The sequence below is a fragment of the Petaurus breviceps genome, unplaced genomic scaffold, assembly GCF_028583685.1.
Source record: "Petaurus breviceps papuanus isolate PSGF00001 unplaced genomic scaffold, PetGlider_PUasm1.0 90881, whole genome shotgun sequence".
Taxonomy (NCBI): domain Eukaryota; kingdom Metazoa; phylum Chordata; class Mammalia; order Diprotodontia; family Petauridae; genus Petaurus; species Petaurus breviceps.
This window is the reverse complement of record NW_027187369.1, coordinates 9,702,395-9,728,049: the sequence shown is the minus strand read 5'-3', so window position 1 is coordinate 9,728,049 and position 25,655 is coordinate 9,702,395. Positions and strand designations below refer to the sequence as shown.

The window sequence follows — 25,655 nt, the reverse complement described above, 5'->3', positions numbered from 1 at the left end:
ACCTGCCACTGTGCCCAATATGTAAGCTACCAGTGTTTAGCCCTAGTCAAAAGTATGACTGGCTAGTCTTTATCTCAGACCAAACTGAGAAAGTCACATTAAAGGAAAAAGAAATCAACCTACTCAGTAGATCTTACAGCTCACTAACTAAAAAAACACCATTGGATATAGGGGAAGAACATTTCTTTGGCTAAGTCATGTCTCTCCTCCTGGAAAATGACTCCAATTCACAGGGGCAGTGTGGTGGAATAAAAAAAAAGTCACTTGGTTTGGAGGTCCTGGGTTTGAATCCTGCAATTACTACATATTGCATTTGTGATGGAAAGAAAGGCCTCAATGTCTACTTCTGTAAAATAAAGGGGTTCAATTTGATAGTTTCTAGGGCCCCTGATATCCCTAATTCCTATGAAACAACATTTAATGTCAATAATTCAGTAAAAACCCAATAGGAAGGGAACAGTATTATGAGCAACATTACTAAGATCCTAATTCCCTAATTCCAGGGGAACAATATTTATGCACATGAAGTAAATAATATGGCGACCTGTGGTAAGAAGGAGACTGATGTTCAGGGAAGCTGTTGCCACTGGGCTCTTGGAGCCCACCATTCAATTTCTATCACAGATGGTTGGGAGAACAATGTTATATCAAGGTTTCATGACTTTGCCGTAGGATCTGGTTATGATACCTTAACATGATTAAACAGAGCATTGGTCATAGTTGGTTTTTTCCCTTTTTGAGGGACAGGCTTATGCAGTGTCCTTGTTGGAGGAGCACTGTGCAGGGAGTAGATCTGAATTTCTCGTGAACTCTGAAGACAAAACATTTCAATTTGTGAGGGGCTTTGTCCTTTTGTTGGCCTTTCACCTTGGGAAGGGTGATGAGGCCTTGTTTTTCTCAATCAGTTTGGTTGTCTAGGTGCTTGGGATTCAGGGCTCAAATTTAGACTCAACCAACCCACAGCACAGGGAAGGAGCAAACAGGGTAGCTATGCTTCAAGGCCCAGTTCAGGTACCACTTCCTTCATGAAGTCTTCCTGGTTGTCCTACAACTCTTATTTATAACTCAGAGCACTTCTGGGCAGTGATGAAGATGGTGATGACAATGATAACATTCATATAGCAATTTAACGTTTGAAAAGAACGTATTCACTCATTTGATCCTTACAGCAATCCAGAGATATGGATGCCATTATTCTCCTCATTTGGCAGATGAGGAATCCATTAGATTGTGATGGCAAGGATTTTCTTTGGCTTCTCTTTGTGCCTGGCACATAGTAGGCTCTTAAGAAATGCTTATTGACTGACACCCAGAGAAGTTAAATGACTTACTAAGGGTCACACAGCTAATAAGGACCCAAGGCAGGATTTTAACTCAGGTGTCTTGTTGCTACTTATCTCAGTCTGCTTTCAATTGTGTGAACAGTATTGAATAGTTTGAATAGTAAATGCTATTTATTAGATGTCTAATAAGTGTGAATCTCTGTGCTCACTGGAAATCTCACCGCACTGGAAATACAGAGAAAATTACAAAGTCCCTGCCTCTGAGAAACTGAAAAGGAGGAAGACACATATACAAATAATGTGCTAAAAGAGAGAGTGTGTGATAGGCACACAAAAAAGGGCCAAGGAGTGTCAAGAGGGCTGTGAGCAAGGAGGGATCAACTTTTACCTGGGAAGTGGATGCAGCTGGGAGGTTTAGAGGGCATGCTGGGAAAGATGGTCCTAGAACTAGAAATGCGTGTCAAATGAGAGTTCATGAGGGGGTTGAGGGAGTTTGTACACAGAGGCATAGAGAATGGAGAGGGCAAGACTAAAATGGAGGATGAGGAATGCAAAGTACAGAAAGGGGACCAGAATGAGATAAGGTTGTTCTCTTGAGGGAATGGTGTTGAGTTCAGTTTGTGATACTAATGAGATACCCAGGTAGAGAGAGTCAGCACAAAACTGAGTCTACTGTCTACAGTGTCACCAGTGGTGACCAGCACTCTCCACTGCTAAACCCTTTGGTCTTTCCTCAGTTATCTTTCTTGACCTCTCTACGATTTGACACATACAGAGTTAAAATGAGGGACTGAAATAAAGTATTTTATGCTTCAGATGAATGAATGAATTGTTCTGTCATCTTGTCCTCTCATTTGCAAGAGAGACAAGTTAAAATAGCCTCTTTGTCCTATGCCCCAATTCACTGAAGTTCATGAGAGAACAAACCCAGCTACTGGCAACGTGACCATTATGCCATCTTCAGGATGTTTCCAGAGTTTTCCGCAGGCATTGTAGTTCACCTGCACAAAAGTTGCTTTAAGATGCCCCCTCATGGCATAGAAGTGGTCCTGATAAGGATAACAGAGCAGCTGCATCTAGCTCTGACCAGAACTACCCAACTATAAAGACTTTCAGTATGGTCTTAACAACTATTTCCAAATAGTCTAGCTAAATGTGGACAGGCTCGTCACCAGTAGGTTGTACATTAGGTGACAGAATCTTTGTTCATGATGACCTATAATAGATCAAAATGCAAATTATCTTTCAGTCCTGTGCAGTCTGATACTGTTTCCACAAGTTATCATGGCACAGTGGGAGAAAAGGGGAGGTGGGGCAGAAGGTCATAAGAAATGCACAGGTTTTAGACAACTTAGAAAAATTGTCAGTAATATATATATATATATATATATATATATATATATATATATATATATATGTAGCTTTTTGGAGGGCAATTGGGGTTAAGTGACTTGCCCAAGGTCACAGCTAGTTTTTGTGTTAAGTGTATGAGGCCAAATTTGAACTCAGGTCCTCCTGACTCCAGGACCAGTGCTCTATTCACTACACTACCTAGCCGCCCCCAGTGTCAGTAATCTTAATGTAGCATCTCTTTGTCTAACAACCAACAAATTAACCAGAGGAAATCAGCCTAATCCATAGAGACATTTTTTCTATAAAAAAAAACTGGAAGACAAAGTAATTATAGCTAAATGGAAGGACAGATCACAGATTTTCTTTGGAGAAGTAAATAAGAGTTAGTTTCATGGTGTGCTCAAAAGCAACAAGAAATATAATTTCACAGGTCATTTGATTATCATAACTTGTAGCTCTCATGAACCTTACCAAAAAATACCACCATGAAGAAGACTGCAGCTTATCAGACAATATCAGCCAACATCTCTTGCAGGGAATGACAAAGAAGAGAAATTCTAGATAGAATTTAACAAAATCCTCCAAAACAAGTCAACATATATGTTGAGACTCAGTGACTTTAGTGAGAAGATGAGAACAGGGAAGTATGATAAAAATATGCTGGAAAATATGATTCAAAATAAAAAGAAATGAAAGCAATCAAATATATTCAGGTTATTCAGAAGTCTCATGCATTTAAATAATCAATGCTTTCTTCAGGAAGAAAATCAGAAAGTATTGGACATGGGAGGCATCAAATAATATAATAAAAAAATGAAACCATATATAAATAGGGAATGGCTGATTGCCAACATCATTTCAGAATTACCTGTGTAAGTCTAGTGGGTAGAGCCAAGATCAAAATATACACCAAATTTGGAGGGGGGTGTAAAAATGAGACATTCTATAATAGTTAAAACAAGGAGACCTACTTCAGAAAGCTGTAGCTTCTGAAAAAAAATTGAAAGTAGATAAAAGGGAAGATGACTCTGATTCACACCATTTCTTAGAAAAAATTTAAGTGATAGAAAATAGGTACCACCACAAAGCAGTCAAAGGAACCCAGAAACCACATTGACCTACAAACACTTGATTTCTCTTTCCAAGCAGAGAGAAATGACAGCCAAGGATTCCACTGGTTGAGAGTACAAGTTCATTTGTGGAACACAGCAGCAAAATCCAGTGGGAGAAAAACAAAATAAGCCAGTTCATTGCAAAAGTATTTTAAATGAAACTGAAATGAAGACAATATATAGACATGAAATCCAACATCTTCTAGTATTTCTATAATGAATTATTGGTATCTTTAATGACACTAGAAATACCACATTAGACCTCTAATACTTGGCAATAACAAGAAGATGAAGTTATGTTGGAGTGATTTTCAAGATAATTTTAAATAGGGAAAGATTTCAAGAGAAAGGAAACAATCAGGAGCCAGTAAAATTCACAATGCTTGTTTACTGTTTAAAGGGCAATATAATTACCAAAAAAAATGATTAAGAACATCATCAACTATTACTCTGTGTGGCTCCTTTCTTGTTTTTGTTCAATCATTTCAGTCATGAATGACTTTTTGTGACCCCATTTGGGGTTTTCTTGGCAAGGATACTGGAGTAGTTTGCCATTTCCTTCTCTAGCTCATTTTACAAATGAAGAAACTGATGAGGCAAATGGGTTAAGTGATTTGCTCAGGGTCACCCAGTTAGTATCTGAGGCCAGATTTGAACTCAGGTCTTCCTGACTCCAGGTCTACTCTATCCATTGTGCCACCCAGCTGCCCTGGAACATGATAGGACTCCATCACAATCATATGCTGCAATTTGTTCAGCCATTCCCAAATTGATGAGCACCACCTCAATTTCTAATTGCCACCATAATTATTTTTATACATTGTGATAGTAATGGAATATAAAGATCCCCCTGTATTGGCTTGGTTTTTGGTTTGATTGTGTTAAAACCCAGAGTTTGTTAATCCCACCTGTGGGATGGACTTGTTGATGTGAAAAGAGAGTGCTGAACTGGGAGGAGCTGGCGACGTAGATTTGGAGAGACACAAGAGAGAGGCAGAAGAACTGTTTGGAAGCAGCACCCTCGTGGAGGCAGAGAGAGACTGAGAGGATTGCTGAGGGCCACTTTGAATTGCCCTGGACTTTTGAGACCTGCCCCCGGAGCTGCCAAGGACTGAGGAGACATGGCTGTTTTGCTGGTACTTTGTTTTGATGTTCTTTTGCCAGATTTGTCCACTGGTGAAAGACAGTCCTGTTTTTGAAGAAGTCCTGGAACCTGGCTGTTGGTTAAGAAACCCTCTCCCAGGATTTCTGTAAACATACAACAAGAAAATACTTCTTCAGAGCTTCTGAACCAACAGCAAGGTTCCAAGTTTTCTGCAACGACAGCACTGTCCTTCACCAGTGGACAGTATTCACTCTCTGTCTGCAGAACAGTCTCAGGAGCTCTGAACCAACAGCCAGGTTCCAGGACTTCTGCAACAACAGGACTGTCTTTCACCAGTGGACAAATCTGGCAAAACAACATCAAAACAGACAAAGTACCAGCAAAACAGCCATGTCTCCTCAGTCGTTGGCAGCTCCGGGGGCAGGTCTCAAAAGTCCTGGGCAATTCAAAGTGGCCCTCAGCAATCCTCTCAGTCTCTCTCTGCCTCCATGAGGGTGCTGCTTCCAAAAAGTTCTTCTGCCTCTCTCCTGTGTCTCTCCAAATCTACGTCACCAGCTCCTCCCAGTTCAGCACTCTCTTTTCACATCAACAAGTCCATCCCACAGGTGGTATTAACAAGCTCTGGGTTTAAATACAATCAAACCAAAAAACCAAGCCATTACAGGGGGATCTTTATATTCCATTACTATCACATACATATAGGTCCTTTTCTTTTTCTCTTGATCTCTTGGAGTTAACGACCAAGTAGTGGTATTACTGTATCAAAGGGTATACACAGTTTTATAGCCCTTTGGACATAGTTCCATATTGTTATCCAGAATGGCTTGCCAGTTCATTACTCTACCAACATTTCACTAATGCACTTATTTTCCCTCATCCCCTCCAGTATTTGTCATTGTGGATATGTGTGAGGTGGTACCTTGGATTTGTTTTAATTTGCATTTCCCTAATCAACAGTGATTTGGAGCATTTTTTCACATTGCTATAGATAGCATTGATTTCTTCTTCTAAAAACTGCCTATTCATATCCTTTGACCATGGAATTGTTCTTATGTTTATAAATTTGACTCTGTTTCCTATATGTTTGAGGAATGAGGTCCTTATTAGAGAAACTTGCTGTAAAAAGTTTTCTATTACTTCATTGCCTATCGTACCTTTTAGCAAAATGTAATTTCCCTGATTATATTTAAATTAGGGTTTAATTTTGCTCTTGCTTTGTTTGAGTTCATAATTACCACCTCTGCTCTCTTCACTTTGGCTAAAGTATAATAGACTGTGCTCCAGCCCTTCATTTCAACTCTGTGTGTGTCTTTTTGCCCCCAATATGTCTCGTATATAACATATTCTTGGATTCTGGTTTCCAATCCATTCTGCTATCTGCTTCCATTCTATTGGCTAGCTTTTCTCATTCACATTCCCATTCACAATTATGATCACTAACTGTGCATTTTCTTCCATTCTGTTTGCCTCTGTTAGCTTGACTAAATGTTTGGGGCCTTGGTGAAAGGTTTGTTTTTAAGGATGGAAAGGAAATAGGAGGAGGAAGAAACTGAAGACTAGAGGACATTGCAGATTGCTAGGGAACATAGGAGGTGAGAAGATCAAGGGCCCATAAAGAGGGACTGGCCTCAGAAAAGGAGAACATCTACTTTATGGTTATAGATGAAAGAAAAGAGTGTGAAGGGGTTTTATGATGAAGAAAAGAAAGAAAAAAGCTCACTATCAAATGATCTCAATTTTTTGAGGCAAGGTCCTCATCTGGAAAAGAATGGGGTGGGAGACATATGGAAGACTTGAGGACATAAGAAAAGGTTCGGAATAGCTTCTGTGATGAGTGAGAAAGGGAGTTAATTAGGGAGAGATAAACAACAGTGCTTTGCTGCAGTGAGGGCCCTGTTGAAGTTGGACAACATGAATTTATAATGGACCAAGACAGCATGGTTGTATGATGACTCCATTCAGCAACATACAAATAGGAGCAGAGGAGGGGAATGGTGGAGGTAATCCAGGGCTGAGCAGTGATGGGACAGGAAAGGGAGGAATCTTACAGTTGAGGTTGATAAAGTTAAAGCGGCCAACTACAGGGAGGAGATCACAGGGCAAATGAAGTCAGAGCAGGAAGGATAGCCTGAGAAAGCACTGAGAGACACACTCCTCACTTTGGCTAGGTAACATGCTCAGTCACACAACTAGCTAGCTCTGTCATCCTTCTTTGATGATGATATCTAAAGATTCTTCTAGGGGCAGGCGGCTAGATGGCACAGTGAATAGAGCACCAGCCCTGGAGTCAGGAGGACCTGCGTTCAAATTCAGCTCAGACACTTAACACACAAAAAAAACCTAGTTGTGTGACCTTGGACAAGTCACTTAACCCCAACTGCCCTATCTTACTCCTCAAAAAAAAAGATTCTTCTTGTTCTAAATCCTATGTTCCTCTGAACCTACCAGAGTGACCTTTGACGAGTGGCTTCTTCTTGCTTTGTCATCATTTCATCCTATGTAAAATGAGGGGGTTGGACTAGCTTATCTCAAAGGCTTCACTTAGCTCTAAAATCACATCTATCCCATCTGGTCACACAGCCCTTGACACAGACCCTACCTTCATATGGACTTGAGGTAGGATTGCTGGTTTGTCTAACTCTTCTTATTTGTCTCAGGAAGCTGGGAATTGTGGTAGTCATTTGGGCCTTTTGTTTTTAAATTCTTCTTGGGTTAGAGCCAACCTCTTTCCCTTGTCTGGGACTCAGGCTTGAGCTATTTGGGAGGAACAGCAGTGGTAAAGGCTCCAATGCCCCACTCTCCTTCCCTAGGAGAAGTGGCAGACTAGAGGTGGGAAATATCACATACGCTCCAAGCACACGTGCTGTGTGGATTGGTTTTGTTTACCTGGTTTTCTTTATTACAAGCTGAGGTTTGCTGGGGGTGAGTACGGAGAGGGGCATATCTAGAAATGATAGTGCTATAAAAGCAACATGCATCAATAAAGCTTTGAAAATCAATGTTCTTTCTCTGGGGAAGAGGAGCCTTCTCAGAATGAGGAACCATATTTATTGGGACTTGGGATTTCATCTGCATAGGATGCCTTCAGGCCATCCACTCATGTTACTTACAGTTGGACACCCATGTGGTCCTAATCGGTTTCCCAGGTGACAGCTGCTGCCCAACTAGCTTTTGGGGAGTAAAGACCTATACTAAAAATGCTTGTCTTCCATTTCTTCTGTAAGTGAATAGTGTTTAGGGTTTGGCCTTTTAAAACAAGACAAAAGCAAACCCCATGATCCTGTGCTTCTTCAGAGCCTCTTGTATACAGGTGCTATGGCGGCTGTGCCTCCTTTCCAGGGAGGAAAGAGCAGGCTTATTCAGTTTGGTCCCAGAGGGAAACAGCTAGCACCAAAGCATAGAAATCACAGGGAAGCCAAACTTGGACTCCATCTAAATAAGTTCCTAACAATTAGAGCTGTCCAACAGTGGATCAGTCTGCCTCTAGAAGTTGTGAGTTCCTCAACACTGGAGGTCTTCAAGCAAAGGCTTGTAAAGGCTATTTTAGAGGAGAGTGATTCACTTTTTTTGCTTTTTGGAGGGCAGTTGGGGTTAATTGACTTGCCCAAGGTCATACAGCTAGTAAGTGTTAAGTATCTGAGGCCAGATTTGAACTCAGGTCCTCCTGACTCCAGGGCTGGTGCTCTATTCACTGGGCCTCCTAACCACCCCAGAGTGATTCATTCTTTTGGCAGGGGTTATACTAAGTGACCTCTAAGGTCTTGTACTGGCAAGACCATGGTGTTAGAGTTGGAAGACCTAAGCTTGAAAGCCAGCTCTGTCCTCTATTACCTGTATTAGAGTAGTCACTTAGTAGGCCTCAATTTCCTCATCTGTAAAAATGGGGGGACTAGATGATCACTAAGGTCCCTTCCATTTCTAAATCCTGTAAGAACTTTAGAAAAGTTCAGGATCAAGGGCACATGCCTTTCACCTCTGAGATTCTATGGTTCTGTGACTCACTACCAGTTAGGCATACCGGACAGCATGTAAGACTTGGTCACAGTGCCCAGCCTCAAAGCAGGCTCTGGCACTTACCATCTAGGACACACTCACTGGCTCGGAGTCCTCGACCTCTTACAATCAGCTCACCTACATGGAGACTCCGATTCCTTCACTTGCTCTTCGAATCACCTTGCATTTGCTGATTAGTGTATTTCTAGGTCCATAGATTTGCTGATGAAGAACCTGGAGGCCAGGGAAAAGAAGTGATTTGCCTTACTTCCCACAGGAGGGGCCCCCATAGGGCCCCCACACCTCAATCTTGGACCCTGCTTGGACAATGGCAGTTTATTAACAAGCATTTATTAAGTGCTTACTGTGTTTGAGACATGAGGCTAAGTTCTGGGAATAAAAAGAGAGGCCAAAACCTCAGCCCTGTTCTCCAAGAGGTCACATTCTAATGGAAGACAATATGCCAACAACTCTGTGGGTACGGGGTAAATGGAGATCATCTCAGAGGGGAGGTGCCAGCAGTAAGAAAAGGAAAGGTTTTGAAAGGCCTCCTGCAGAAGGTAAGGGCAAGGCAGGGAAGCATTCTAGGCATGGGGCACCCCAGGGAATATGCCTGCTGTTGAGGAACAGGGAGGCTGGTGTCACTGGACTGCAGAGAACATGGAGGGAAGTAAAATCTAGGAAGACTGAAAAAGTGAGAAGGGACCAAATTCAGAAGGGCTTTAAAAGCCAAATACAGAATTTGTTTTTAAATTTGATATGGGAGATAATAAGGGGCCCCTGTTGTTTATGGAATAGGTATGGGACGACATGCTCAGCCTTGTGCTTTAGAAAGATGACTAACAGCTGAGAGGAAGAAGGACTGGAGTAGGGAGAGACTTAAGGCAGGGAGACTCACCAGCAGGCTACTGCAATAGTCTAGAATGGACATGATGACCACGTAGACTTCTTTCCTAATCCTCCCAGTTATCTATATTCTCCCTTTCTTGACCTAACTTCCTGTATCACTGTGTAGAGAGTTGTCTTTAGTGTAATAGATTTTGAGGTCCTGGGGCCAAATCACAGCTCCACCACTTATGACAAGTGTGACACTATGCAGGTCTCTTAACCTCTCTGGGCCTCACTTTCATGAGTAGAAGAAAGGTGTTTGGATTCCCTGCCCTCTGAGGTCTCTTCCAGCTCCTATGTTACAGTTCTTTGAAGGCAGAGGATGTTCTTCATATTTGTTTCTGTATCCCCCCATGACCAGGTACAGGGCCTGCCATATAGTAAGTTCTTAATAATAGGATCATAGAACTGAAAGGGACCCCAGGGGCCATCTTGTTCAATGCCCTCTTTTTACAGTCAAGGAAGGGATTTGCCCAGGACCAAACATCTTATAAGTCTGAGGTGTGATTTTAACCCAAGTCTTTCTTACTCCCAATTCAGCAGAGTAGCCACTATCCTATCCACTTAGCTATGTGACCAAGTCACTTAACCACGATGAGCCTCAGTTAATTAATCTATAAAATGGGTATATTTGCACTTATATACTTCAAAGAACTGTTATGTAAGCAGTTACATGTTAAAGTAGTATAGAAATGGAAGGAGTTCTCTTGACCATCGTATTATTCCCACCAGAGAGAGGTGGGCCGTATTGTATTAGCCCCTTTCAATCCATCATTGCTTGGCACCTGCAGCCCAGACAAATGGGCCAACCAGCTTGTCACCCAAACAGCTGGTGATCTTCAGAGGCAGTCAGTAGGCCAGAAAAGCACATGGCAGGAGGCGGGGTCCAAGGCAGAGGCCTCAGCCAGATGCTGGCAAGCTAGCAGACTGTCGCTTGGCTTTACTCAAAGCAAGGTCCTTTCAATCTGATTGTTTTATTAGGAAAAATTAAGTATCAAGAAAACACAACGGGTGACTGGGCTCAGCATCCTCTCCCCTAAACGGTTTCAGGCCTTTAGTCTCCTGAAGCACAAAACATCAGGAAGGAGGGAGTTCCTTTGGCCTTTAGGATGCCTTGGGTGAGTGAGACATTTGTAAGGGCACCAGGGTGCCATGCTCCCCAGACGCCCACCGCCTGGTGCCCAGATCTGCTGGGTGGCCCTTGGGTCTGACTCTAACACGCAGCCTGGCTGGCCTGAGAGTTGGAGCTTACAGTTGCCCCTAATTAGCTCTAGACCAGTAGGGCCCGCCGCCGGCCACCCGCCTACTCGTATAACTGGCTTCAGCCAGGTGTCTGGCTAGCAGGCTTGTTTGAATTAGGCATTGTAATTGAAGCAAAATGTCATTAATTATAGAATTAAAAGTATATAGCCTGAACACATAGGGATTTGTGATCTTGTGACCCATTATCGAAAACCTTAGGTGGCCCAGTCCTTGGTCCTCTAAAGGGTTACCCAAGTTCCTCTCTGCCTCCCTATGTTGAGCCACAAACCAGAGAGCAGAACAGAGCTGGGTCTCAGTGCTCACTCCACCCCAAGTTGTGAGAAGAGCCCACAGTGACATTGTTAACGGCAGATTGACACTGAGTCCAGGTGCCCTTAGGGTTTGGATAAATGGTAGTGTGCACACAGCAGTGCAAGCAAATGATGGTGGGGATGGTATTCTGCCATTCCAAAATGATCAGGTTGTGGGAGACCAAACAGGGACCTCAATGAAACCTGGGGTTTCCCTGACCTACTTGTGCTACATGCTGATGGCCCCGGCTTGGGCCCAGTGCTCTAAACTCTTTTTAATAAAGTTTTTTTAACATTAAACACAAAATTAAAGAGCATTTCCATGAACACAAGCAGTTCTAAGAAAGGGTTTTTGAGACTTTGAATCTCTATTTCATACAGCTTTGGTTTTTTGAGTTTGTGGTGGGTTTTTTTATATAATAAATTCCAAAGGTTACTTTCAAAACTGTTCTGGGTTCTAATTCTAGTTCTTTGCTTTTTTCCCTTCTTTTTTTTTCTTTTAATCTCCCCTTTGGGCCAGGAAGTTTGTTTTGCTTTTGACTATTCCCTCCTGGTATTATTCTCTCTACCTACCCTGCCCCCATGCCTACCTGTTTCTCTGTTGAGTTTGTTGGATTTCTAACCAAAACCGTGTGTTTTATACTCTCCTTTGTCTATTTCAGATACCTGAGGTTCATTTGATCCTCACGCCTCCCTCCCTCCATGTTTATAGAATTTTCTGGTACAGCCCAATGATAAGGAATGGCAAGTTCCACCCCCTTCTTACTCCTTTTTATACTACAATCCTCCTCTTTTTCCCCTCTTAGAGCTCTCAGAACAGAATCAATCTCCCTTTCCTCCAGGTTCACTATTTTTCTGTAACTGTCTCAATACCCTTTGATGACATTAAGGTACGGAAGATACTAACTCCTTTTAGAATATTAATACTACATCATCATACAGCCCCTTCCAACCTCTCAAATCAATCAACCTTTCTGGCTTGCTCTGGACTCTGTTTGTCTTTTTACCAGAAATACTCAGAAATTCTCTCTTCTGTTAAGGATCCATTTATTTCCCTATAGGATTATACTTCATTTTTTAGGGTTGTTTTTAGTTGTAAACCTCTATCTGTTGCCTTTTGGAATATTGCACTGCATGATATCCTCTTGTTTACAGTAGATACTGCTAAGTCTTGTGACATACTAATTATAGCTCCTTGGTACTTGAAAAGTATTTTTTCAGATGCACTACTGCATAACCATGCCTTCCCCATCCTGTACCCATGAAGTTGATTTTTTGGAGCCCAACTGTAAGACTTACATTTAACCCTTACTGAATTTCATCTTATTAGATGGAGTGTTCTACCTTGTCAGGATCCTTTTGGACCCTGACTCTGGCATCCATTGTGATAGCTCTTACTCCCAACTTGGTGTCATCTGCAGATTTGACAAGCATGTCATTATCTAAGTCATTGAGAAAAATTTTCAATAGTCTGGGGCTAAGCACAGATCCCTTGGATATTCCACTTAAGACCTCTTGTCCAGCTGACATCATACCAGGAATGACTATTCAGAGTTCAGACAAATCAACCAGTTCTAACTCCATCTCTCCATGTTCTCTCAAAGACTAATGTGAAATACTTTATCAAGTGCTTTGCTAGAGTCTAGGTAAGCTATAGTTTCAGCACTCCCCTGATGTGCGAGTTAGTAACCTGGTCTACAACAGAAATAAGGTTAGTCAGGCAAGAAGCCATCCCAACTCTTGTAAATCATTGCTTCCTTTTCTAAGTGCTCATTAACCATCTCTAGGGTTTTCCCCAGGAACTGAAGTGAATTTCACTGACCTACAGTTAGCACACTCATTTTTTCCTTTTTTTCCTTCCTTCTGAAAATAAAGCCACTATTTGTCATTTTCCAATCCCACCACAGTTTTCCTATCCTCCATAATCTTTTCCCAGTTGTGGCTCTTCCATCACATTGGTTGGTGCTAGAGTTCATCCAGATCAAATGCATGTCTACAAGTGATGATTTTCTACACACAGAAGAGATTTAGGGAGGCAGGGATGAGTGGAAGCAGCTCTACCTAAGAAAAGGCCTTTCCTATGAAGTCAGCACAAGATCCCTTCCCCAACAATCTCTCTCCATGACCAATAGCAAGAACTCATATTTTCATACATTTGAAAGATTTTTTAAAACACAACTATAGTGTAAGGTAGGTAATGGAGGTATTATTGCCCCCATTTTACAGATGAAAAGGAGACAGAACATCTTGTGTGTGTGTGTGTGTGTGTGTGTGTGTCTGTGGTGTCAAGCCAGGGTTCATGGTGATTAAATCCAAAAGAGAGGTGCCAAATGGCTAAAGGAGTTTTTAGTGAGACTTCTAGCCAACATGGCTGCCTGAATAGATGCAGATTGCCTAGTTCTCACATACTAACAAAGACCTGAAGTTCACACTGGAGAAAATAGTGATCAAGAAAGCAAATAAGAAACTATAGTAAGTGACTTATTGCCCCTAAGAACTGCACAGAAAGTCAGCAGTCCCTGTGCCATAGGAAATAGGGCTGACAGTAAAGCTGTAAACCTGGTTAATAAGCCAGTAGCCTCCCAGTCCAGCCAGAGAAGGATCAGAGAGATACTTGTATTCTGCAGGGCTCTCTGTCAGGAAAGAGCAAAGGTGGTAGGCTCCTGATAGAAAAAAAATCCAGGTGTTCAGAAACCCACAGTGTGTCCTTGAAGCCCCAAAGAAAGAGTAGGGACCAATGTGGTTATGACTGAGACCAGGACACCTGAGTGTTCATAGGTTTCTAGCATCCTGTCCCAAGACCCCAAGGAGGGCCCTGAAGATCCATCTAATATGATGAAATTCAGTAAGGGTTTAATGTAAGTCTTACAGTTGGGCTCCAAAAAATCAACTGCATGGCTACAGGATGGGAAAGGCATGGTTATGCAGTAGTTTGTCTGAAAAAAATATCTGGGCGTTTTATTGAACTGCAAATTCAAAGTGAGTCTGCACTAATATTGAAGTGAAAAATAAAGCTAATTCAATATTAGACTGTATTGAAAGATCCAAAGCTTCCAGGTATTAGGAGGTGATACCTGTCCCTATACTCTGTCCTCTTCAAACTCTCACATGAGGATCAGTGAAGAAGAAAAGGCTTGAGTGTATGAAGGGCTGTCATGGAAGGGGGACCAGATGTTTTATTTGGCCCCAGAGGGCAGAACTAAAGCCAATGGATAAAAGTCCCAGGAGGCTCCATGTGGGGAAATACTTTTGAACCATGAGAACTGTCCAAAAGGAAATGGCTGCCTTCAGTGGTGGTGGGTCCTTTCTTTCATATATCCAAGCAGAGGCTGGATTATCACTTGTCAGCTATCTTATAGTTGCTATTCCTTTTTAGACCTGGGTTGGACTAAATGGTTGCTAAAGTTTTATCCAACTCTGAAATTTTTTGATTGGCCTTATGTAGACAGATGGTGCTGTTAGATTTCTTAGTGTGGAACCCACATAATTCTTGTGGTTTCATCTCTCTAAGGAAGTAGCTAGTTGAAGACAAGGTCCTACAATCACGGATTCTAGGGCTGGAAGGGACTTTAAGAGCATCTGGAGCAGGCTCACGCCTCCATCCATACTTCACAGAGATGGGCAGTAGAGAATGGTGGATGTGGACTCAAGTTTTGCCTCTACCACTTACTATCTCTAAAACTCTTGGCAAGTCACTTAACCTTGTTGGGCCTCTGTTTCCTCCTCTGTAAAATGAAATTGTACTATATGGTCTCTAAAATCTCTTTAAGCTCAATATCTGTGATCCTACAATCTATCCAAGGTCACAGATCTTGTCAGTGGCAAAGAAGGGGGACAGGAGAACTAGAACACAGGTCTCCTGCCTCCTCATGCAATGAGCCTTGATCTCTCTGAAGTTTTAATACGTAGGGGCCTGAATGAAATTAGCACTGGAGATCACTCTTGATATTATCCAAATTCTGTCTATAGTCTAGATATAGAGTTAAACTTTAGAAAATATACATTTGGTCTAAGTTTTGTTCAAAGCAAACTTTCCTAGAGCATCTCAGTATGAAGAGAAAAGGAGAGCTATGGTCAGGTCAAGGTGGGCACCTTCCTGTACTAAGCTGGCAAAATAGGAGGGTAGTTTGTTGAGACAAGATGCACATTAATACCAAGACAGCACAGCACAGTGGGAGAAAGCCAGGGTTTAAAATTTTACTTCTGATACTTCCTAACCTCATCATGACCATGACCAAGTCCCTTCACTTCCTAGGCTCTAAGTTTCCTCATCAATAAAATGGAGGATGGTATGGTTAGCCCAGAGGGCCTCCAAGGTTTCTTCTTACTCTAGATCTCTGATCATATGACCTACACTAGCACTGCAAGACACTGGATTGAGAAAATGCTAAAGAACCAGCTCAGAGGAGGCCAAGAACAGAAAACTGAACAGCATTTTAAAGAAAGAACTGCTCTATCATCCAAGGTATTTGGGAAATGACTAACCACTGCACAAGCTTGCTCACATCATGCTGGCAGCTCTATTTTCTGTTTCCAAAGGCAATCTGTCATTTTTCCCTAGCGCACAACTGTTTCCCATGGAAAACGGTAGACCCCCAGGCACGACGATAGAGTGGAAAGAACAATGAATTGTGAATATGGAGCCCTAGGTTCAGGTCCTGACTCTTTGACTTACCAGTGGTGTGACCTTAGCCAAGTACCTTACCCTTTCTGGACTCCAGTTTCCTCTTCTATAAAAATGAGGGACTAGTAAGGTCCTGTCCAACTCAGAGTTGATCTGAAGACCTCAAACTTTATCACTAGATTAACCCTAGTTTAGATAAAGAAGATGGAAGTGCACATATGAAGTAACTTTATATCTTAGAAGAAATCAAATTCCACTCCACAGCCTACCCCAGCCCACCATCACTCCCAGCTCACACATACATTGATGAAAATGAGGTGGTGTAGTCTCCAAGTTAGGAAAACCTGAATTTGAATCTTGCTTCCCACATTTGGCGAGGTGACCCTGGGCAAGTGACTTGACTCTGTAGGCTCCAGTTTGCTCATCTGTTAAGTGAAAATATTAAGACCTCAGAAAGTGGTTGTCAGGAACAAATGTTAAAACACAGATTATGCTTTATGAACTTGACAATGCTATATAAACGTTAGCTATTAGTATTATTATAATACGACATACTTCCTCTTTCTTTTCTTTAACTTCTCCAGCTGAAATTGATCTCACGCTCCCCAAGTTTCTCACAGCATTTTCTATGGGCCTCTCATTTTGCACTTAACTCTCCTTTTTTCTTAGCCCTAACTGAGTTCTTGGCCTTCCCTTTAATAGATTGTAAGCTCCTCCAGAGCAGGGCCTTGTCTTAGGTTTCTCTTTGTGTCCCCAGTGCCAAGCACGGGGCCCAGACCACAATGGGCTCATAAATATTTGTGGAATTGAAATCAGTGGGGAAAGCAGGATGAAAACGCAGTCCAGTTGCCCAAGATGGGACTGAATTGCCCCTTGAGGATGATGTTATTGTGCAAGGCTCCCGGGACCTGCCACTTACAAAGAAAGCGTTGGAGACACTCTTTTCTTTTCTCTAGACTCTCTTAAAGTACAAAACTTAAGAGCACACGGATGTGTGTGGATAGTGAGCTATGCTTTATGTATTGTGGCTCGAAGTCTCTTCCCATTATGTCCATTGAAAAACACCGTTTTCAGAATCCCTCCAATGCTGCCTTTTGTGCTTCTGACACAAAGTGAAAAAGACTCAAGTTGCTGGTGGCAGAGACAGTTGTTTGGACTCGCCGTGAGCCGGCTTCACATGAGCTGCTTTGTGAGCCCGCCGGAGCCCTGTTGATCAATTACCATGTGGTCAATTCAATGGTCGCACTGATTGTTAATTGCCATTGAACAGGTTTCAAGTGCTCCGTGCTCTATCACAGATACACTCCCCTAGCACCCGACATGCTTTCCACATAATTAACATAAAGAAATTAATGTCTTACAAGCTGGGATATTTGATTCCCCCTGCAAGTTGAGTGCATAGTTAAAGGGAGAAGAAATGTAAATAGGATGGAATTCTGAAGCCAGATTCCTGATATGACAGGACTAAAGAGCTGGGGCTTCTTTGAAAAGGGCCTCTTTTCATCCCTTTAATAAGTCCATTACTTGCACTTGGGCATATTTTAAGGTCCTTTTCATGCTGAATCTCGAGTTGCGCATGCTTTGCATTTCAAGCTTTGTTTCTGAATCACTCGAAGCCAAAGTTATTTCTGCTTTAAAATAACAGGAGCCGGGAACAGCTAATCTCCTTTCATTCGGAGTTCCTCACATTATTTTACTGGACAAAGTTTGTGTTGGCTACAAAACAGGGCATTCACAACATCTATGAGAAGGAATTTAGGTAAGAATGAGGCTGAGATTGTAGGCTGTATAAAGACCCTCTTTCCTCAGGCCATTAAGAAATTCCAAATGGGCACTATATTGAATAGTGACATTAAATTAGGCTTGCTAATTTCAGCTGTTCAAGCTGATTGCCTCCATTTGCCAATCACCCCAAATGAAACCTTCCCATAACTATGATCCCCATACTTTTCTCAATTAAGGAGTTAAGGTGAGGATGTGTGTGTGTGTGTGCATGTGCGTGCGAATGTGCGTGTGTGTATGTGTATATGTGTGTGTGTTCAAGGGAAAAGGGTAGGGGATGGGAATAGGGAAGAATATCAGTTTTGTGAGACCTTTCAGAGATGAAAATCTGAAAGAATTAGTGAGAGAGCTTTGTTTCATCAGTGAGATGTTTCCTTTACCAGCTGAGTTCAGTTCATTTTCTCTTCCCCTTCAAGTAGAAGCCAGGACTAGAGCCACCCACAGAAAAGTTTTCACTACTTTCTTTTTTTTATACAACTGTAGAATCTGAAGCCCAGAATATCAGAGGTAAAAGGGCCCTTAAACAGAGAATGGGATCATTTTAATTGACCACATGGTACTTGATCAAGAAGGACACTGTGTTGTAAGAAGCCACAAAGCAGCTCATTTGAACCAAAGCTCCCACCACATACAGAGATCTGACTCTTTCTCTTCCAGAGCTAGAAAGGACCTTAGACCAAACAATGTTAGGGCTAAGAAGGATGAGAAATTGTTTAGTCCAATAATTTCATGTTAAAATGAAGAAACTGAGAGCCAGAGTAGAAAAATCACACATTAATAAGTGGAAGAGAATCATGGATTCTCAACTGGAAAGAACCTCAGAAGTCATCTATTCCAACCCTCTTCATTTTACAGATGAGGCAACTGAGGCCCTAAAAGGTTCAGATTCCACAGTCACAGGTGGTAAGCATCAGAATTGGAATTTGAACTCAGATCCTCAAAACCCACGCTCTTTTACTATACCATCCTGCATGATCAGGTCTCCTGGTTCAAAAGCCATGGCTCTTTCTCTTTGTTTTTATTTGGTTTTTATCTGTGTTCATTTCAGTGATCATCTTGACTAGCAAAGGAAATTGCCCACATTTTGTTTTCCTTTTGTGGGAATAAATTTACTTTCTAGTTGATAAGAGGTTCTGCTAATAAACTGACCAAGGAGTAAGAATAAGGATTTTAGAGCTAGGAGGGACCTTAGAGACCATCTTGTCTAACCCCCTTATTTTGCAAATTTGGGAAACCGAGGCACAGAAAGCTCATGACTTGCTCGAAATCACGATAGTAGTATATAGCAGATCCAGTATTCCAGTCAAAGTCTTTTGAACCCAAGTTGATTCTTGTTAAAAGCACTTTGTAATCTTTCAGGCACTATAGAAATGTGTGTGCTAGGCATCATACTACCTCTCACTTAACAGTGAAAACCCTGGGGAGGGAATCAAGCTTCTGTTTGAAGGACAGGAGTCCTGTCCTGAGGTCAGGAATACTCATCTTCCTGAGGCCAAATCTAGCCTCAGACACTTACTAGCTGTGTGACCCTGGCCAAGTCACTCCACCATTTGCCTCAGTTTCCTCATCTGTAAAATGAACCGGAGAACGAAATGGCAAAATACTCCTTTATCTCTGCCAAGAAAAGCCCAAATAGGGTCACGAAGATTTGGACATTACTGAAAAACTACTGAACAACAACATGTTTAAAGGTCATTCCCTTCTGAGCTATGTGAGCATAGGCAAATCATTTCCCCTCTGTCTGCTCTACGAAATGAGGATAACTATACCTCCAGATATCTCACTGAGTGACTGTGAGGAAGATGCTTTGTCAATCATAAAGTCAGAGCTCTAACTAGGGTGGGGACAACTGGTGCTTTTCCCAGTATACCACTGTTTAAAAGGGGGTTCACTTCCTCCTGGAAGAGGATGTTTCCTTAATGGAGCAAAGTCCAGAGACTACCATCTCCATACCTCACAGTCCTCTTTCCAGTTTCTTACCCTCAGTCTACCCCCAAGAAAGTTCCAGTATCATGATGGTGGCCTTCTCCCAGGGCCTACCTTCCTCTCCACCATAGCTATAGTCTAGTCAGTGCCTTATTCTTCTCCTTGATAATTTCCCTTTCCCCTTTCCCTGGAAAAGCAAGAATTTTTTGATTGGGAGAGGGTGTTTTTGTGTTCTTGTTTTTGTCCCAAGTGAAAGAATGCCTAGCTGCATACAGCTCTATAACATGACTTTTTGTTACTATTATTCTAATACTAAACCCCTCTTTGACTGACTGGCCACTCACTCCATGCAAGATCAAGGGCCAGAAGGCATTTGCAGAATGCTGGCCAGCACCAGGTTCCCAAGCTGAGCAAGTTCAGAAAGGTCGACGATTGATAGAAAGGGTTTAAGGTTTCAGAGGGATGGCAGCTGTACCTCCTCCCCTCCCCAAACACAGAGAGCACCAGCAGCCAAAGGTAGCATTGAAAATAACCCCAGGGGATAAAGGAAATAAGCAAGATGGAGCAAGGAGGCTGGAGCAAGGGGGAGATGATGCACGGCTGAAGAGGAGAATGAAAGGTTCCCTAGGTTCAACGTTCCAGCAAATGGTTATCACATACTTACTATGTCTACATCCCAGACAAACTAAATTACTCCCCACTCCTCTGTTCTCATCCTGCCCTCTCCTGCCACCCAGTCTTTACCCATACCATCTTCCATGCCTGGAACTGTCATATCCTACCCTTCATTTCCATCTGTGGCAATCTCTCCCTTCTTTTGAGGTCCAGTTTGGGGGCTACCTTCTCCATAGAAAAGGAGAGGGATCATTAGGTTCTAGGCTTTTTGAGGGCAGGGCACTGGCTTATTTAAACTTTGTATTCCTTTGAACACAGAGCACATGCCCCATACCATAGCAGGAGCTTTACTTCATAAGACTCTGCTAGAGGCTAAAAAGAATAAATATAAAGATGAAAGGATCTTGGAGCTCATTTATCAGGAAGTCCCTTCTAATGATCATCACACGTGGCAGAAGACAGTCCCAACACCAGGTGAGTTTCAGGCCTAAAGGCTATGGAAGAAAGAAAAGCTCCAGGAGCTCAGGCCTATGCCTTAGCTCAGCTTTGTACCCTCCTTCGCCCACTGCCTAGCACCGTGCTCTACACACACATACCCACAGGGCACTTTTACTAAATATTTGTTAAATGGGTGTTTGCTAAATGAAGAAATGCTAGTTCTGGATTTGAAATCAAGAGAGAGCCAAGTTTGAATCCCAGCTCCAAATCATCATACTGGGCAAGTGTGTACCATTCTAAGCCTCATTTTTCTCATCTGTAAAATGGAGGTGATAATCATGTTATTTACTTCCCAGGGCTGTTGGTGGGGCAGAGAAATGTACTTTGGAAACCTTATAGTGCTAGAGCTATCTAGAGCTTATGAAAATTAGAGACTCTTGGGGCAGCTAGGTGGCACAGTGAATAGAGCACCGGCCCTGGAGTCAGGAGGACCTGAGTTCAAATCTGGCCTCAGACACTTAACACAAAAACTAGCCATGTGACCTTGGGCAAGTCAACCCCAAATGCCCTCCCCCCCAAAAAAAGCAAAAAAAAATATTTTAATTAAAAAAATTAAATTAAAAAGAAAATTAGAGACTTGTAGCAAGAATGGTGAAGTTTTCATGGAAGAGGTAGCAGTTAAAGCTGGACATTGGAAGCCACTTAGGATTTCAGGAGGACACAGGGCACTTCTGGTGGAATGAGTGGTACACACAAAGTATGGGCTCTCTGAAAAAACCTACCACATCACACTTCTGCAGATAACTGCCTGATAGCAAGTAACTTTAGTCATGCCCTCTGCTTCCAGACTAAGGTAAATCCATACTCTGAACTGTTGAGTCCTTGGGTTTGCCTGTGTCTTAGTGCCACATCTTGTCCTCATGGAATAGAAATTTTAGTCTCTTCTCCAGGTGGCTCTTTTGGCAACCTGCTAGAACTGAAATGGCCATGGGAAAAACAGTAAGGATTCTGAGTGAGAAATCCCCTACTCAAAGAGTTTTCTGGGGATGCCTGGAGATGATTGAGGAAGAAGAGGGAAGCCAGGACACTAGGGAAGTAAGCCCAGTGGCCTGGCAAAGAGGGGAGAGTGGGATATTTTGTGATGCCAGTTACGAATGTAAGACAACACTCAGAAATTCAATTCGGTTCAAATGAACAAAGTATTGACTAAGCATGTATAAAAAGCAAGGCACTCTGCCGGTCCCAGGCCACAGAAACAGAAAGAAAAGAGTCCCTGAGCTCAAGAAACTGATGTTCCCAGGAAGGCAGGGGAGGGGTACAAGCTGGAAAGAAATACAAGGGGAATGGAGGCAGGGCAAGGCAAGGATGGCTTCTCAGGGCGGGAGTTGTGAAGGAAGATGAGGATGATGAGAATCAGAAAGGAAGATGGACAACGCTGGACAAAATCTAGCTGCTGGAGTATGTAAAGAGAAGTTAACATGGAAGATTTTGAAAATCAGCTGAGGGAATTCAGTGTCAGTCTGGACAGTTCTTATTTTATCCTAGAAATAGTAATGGGGAACCAATGAAACTTTTTGAGCTAGGGAGTAGCATGATTGGACCTGTGCCTTTCAAATGTCATTTGTGTGGGAAGTGAATGGAGTCATCTAAGTGAGAGGTGATGAGGGCCTGACCATGTGGGGATGGAAGGGGAAGGACAAGAGAAGTGTTATGAAGGTAAAGCTACCAAGAGTGTAAGACTGAGTACAGTGGGGTGAAGGAGATGGAAAAGTATCTATCCATCCAGTAAATATTCAGGAAATGGGTAGAAAAGGACATTTGACTACGGGTAAGTCCCCTTTCCTCTCTGAACCCCAGTTTCCTGGTTTTTTTTTCCTTTTTGGCCTTTTAGAGGGCAAGTGGGGCTAAGTGACTTGCCCAAGGTCACATGGCTAGTAAGTGTTAAGTGTCTGAGGCCGGATTTGAACCCAGGTCCTCCTGATTCCAGAGCCAGTGCTCTATTCACTGTGCCACCTAGCCGACCCCCTGGGTTTTTTTTCAGATAGGGATGCTAGCATAGTACTTTGCCTTAGAATCAAATTTAGAATTGTAAAGGACCTTAGAGAACACCTATTACAACTCCCTTGCTGCTGCTGTGGCTGCTGTTGTTTTGTCCTTCGTTCTCAAAGAGGACCATGATGTGAGGGAGGTGATGCCATGACTTGCAGGTGAATTGGATTGAAGTGTGGGAGGGCTGGGCAAAGTCATCAGCCTCACTTTCTCCTCCTGAGTCATCTGGGTCCAGTAGCAAGATATAGATCAGGATGACTGGAGATGGCCCCACCAACCCCCTTATACAGATGAAAACATTGACTTCACTAAAGGATTGTGATGGGGGTCAAATGAGATAATGAATGTAAAATAGAACAGAAAACCTAGGCTGACAAATTATGATTCTTCGGTCATCCAAGCCCTCTTCAATGTTGATAATCCTCCAACAGGACAGGTTGTAACCCAAGCCATCTCATCTGGTCCCACTCTTGTCCATGTCTTCCTCTCAAGCCTGCACAGTGGGGTCAGGGAACATGCCACTGTGTGAGTACCAAGGGAACGCATAAGCTAGCCCTATCTTATCCTTTGCTCTTGGTACATGATGGCCTTGTGGCCCCTTCTAGTCATCCATCTTTTCAATGGTATCCTTTATGCTGCTTTTAGTGCACAATTCTTCATTTGTATTGTGTTGCAGCCTACTCACGCCCACCATATGCATCTCCATTGCCCTTCGGGTGACTCACAATTTTAATTCACTGGAGATGCTGGCATTCCATGATTCGTAGCCATACTCCACCAGAAGAATACTGATATTTTAAAAGATGGGTCTTTGTTTCAAGGAGAAGCTTTTGGTCCTTAAAAGCACTGCACAATTTCCCAAATATAATCTGACCTCTTCTCCTCCTCCTCCTCTTCCATCTGGAAGGTACAGAGAATCCAATATCCTACTCTGCTTATTGTATGTTGATTGTTTAAAAAACCCCATTTGATTCTGTAGAACAAAATGCCCCTCTTCCAATAAGATGTCTTTTGTTAAAAATCATTAGAGGAAAATATATTTGCCACCATCATGAAGGAGGTCCAACAAAGAGTCCAAATGTTAAGAGTGATTCCTTCTGTCTTCCAGATGTTCTTCTTGGTAGGCAATATTGTGTTAATTATATCAAGCACTGGAATGATGCAGAGCCCCCTGAATGGATCCACAAATATTCAAAAGAGTTTGGTCTAACAATTCACACAGGAAAAAACAAGTGGATGAAAATGCCTTGTTCAAACTAAGATATTCAGTTGAATGGACAACCCCTAGAGCTTTTCAATTACATCTTGCTACGTAAGTGTGTTATAATAGTTGTTATTGTAAGAAGTCAATAGAAAGTGGGACTGCAGAACTTCATCATGGCACGAATGCTAATCTTTGGGGAAACTGTTTCCCTATTGTTTGTTGGGGTCTTTAGCTTTCTTCTCAGCCTTTGTTCCTTTGGGATGCTATTCAAACATGTTTCCACACTAATGCTGACTTGGTGTGATATAGTGGGAAGAGCAATGGATTTAGAGTTAGGAAACCTGGATTCAAGTCCTGATTCTACTATGTATAGATGTATAACTTTAGCCAACTAATTTCTCCTCGATGGGCCTCAGTTTCTTCTTCTGCAAAGGTAGGGGAGGGGGAGAGGAGAGTGACCTAGATTATTTCAAAGCTTGATCATTTTGAGTCCACAATTCTAAGTTAAGGAATATACATAGGAAAAAAGCATTGGCCATAAAAGTCAGAAAGAAAAGAGGCCAAGGGCTTCCTTGGATTAATAAAAGAAAATAATTGCCCAAAAGTTAATGGGGAAGGTAAGGAGAAATCAATAAATTGATCTCAGAAAACAAATATGAGTACAGGGGGAAAAAGGGAGGTGACAAACACAAATGGACCTGTGTTCAAATCCCAAATCTGACACCTCTTAGCTCTGTGACCTTGGGCAAGTCCCTTCCCCTCTCTCAACATCAGTATCCTCTTTCATAAAATGAAGGGGTTATACACATTGATGATCTCTAATGGCCCTCCCAGCTCTAGATCCTCGACAATTCCTCCAAAATGACAGATGAGAGGAAGCAGCAGGATGTAAAGCAGAGGAACAGCTGAAAGATGGAGGGAGCTCTTCGTGGGGCTGAAACATAAAGAAAACAGGCCCTGAGTTGACCATTTACCTTGAAGGGGTAAGAGACAAGGAAAAGTCACAAAACCAGAATAGGACAAGAGACTCCCAATCTGAGTGGGGCTTGAAAAGTTTCCATTTTTCTAAGCATGTGAAAAAAAAGTGAGTTGCAGAGACGGGAGAGAATGTTTAACAGAGAAAAGGCCAGACAGATGAAAACAGAATAATTGGACACAGGAAATGAGTTAAAAGAGGAATGGAAAGACAGAAAGAAGTGAATAAAGAAATGGAAAAAGGGGGAATGAAAACACACAGCTTTTAGTTTAAGGAATTTTATTTATTCCTGTGCCAGCATATAATTGTATTTTCCTGGCAGTCATCCCATGGAGCTCTGGGAGGGGGAAGGGATGCCAACACGTGTGTGCTGCTGAAGGAATGAAAGTATTATTGCCTTGTGCTCATACAGCTGAGCAAATAACTTCATTAACGAGATGATATTTTGATGTCGGGCAGGCACTTTTTTATTTTTTAATCACCAGAGACCCCTTAGTTCAGATGGTGGGGGCAGAGGGGGGACAAGGGTAAGGACAGTGAGAATATAACTATAAATATAATATTTTGAGGATTCTCAAAAGGATATGGAACAGAACCTACTCCCCAAAAGACCTACTTAGGACCATTGGCTTTAGAGCCAGAGCGACCTAAGAAATCACCTAGTTCAACAACCCCTGCCCCCCCACCGCCATCTGTCTGTCTGTCTGTCTGTCTGTCTCTTTCTTTCTCTCTCTCTCTCTCTCTCTCTCTCTCT

The 25,655-nt window shown here is 42.4% G+C and overlaps 1 protein-coding gene across 1 annotated transcript in view; it reads left to right on the top strand.

Moving 5' to 3' along the window:
- LOC138150679 (glypican-3-like) overlaps window positions 1–25,655 on the top strand; it is a 309,958-nt gene that overhangs the window by 242,337 nt on the left and 41,966 nt on the right. The window lies entirely within an intron of this gene.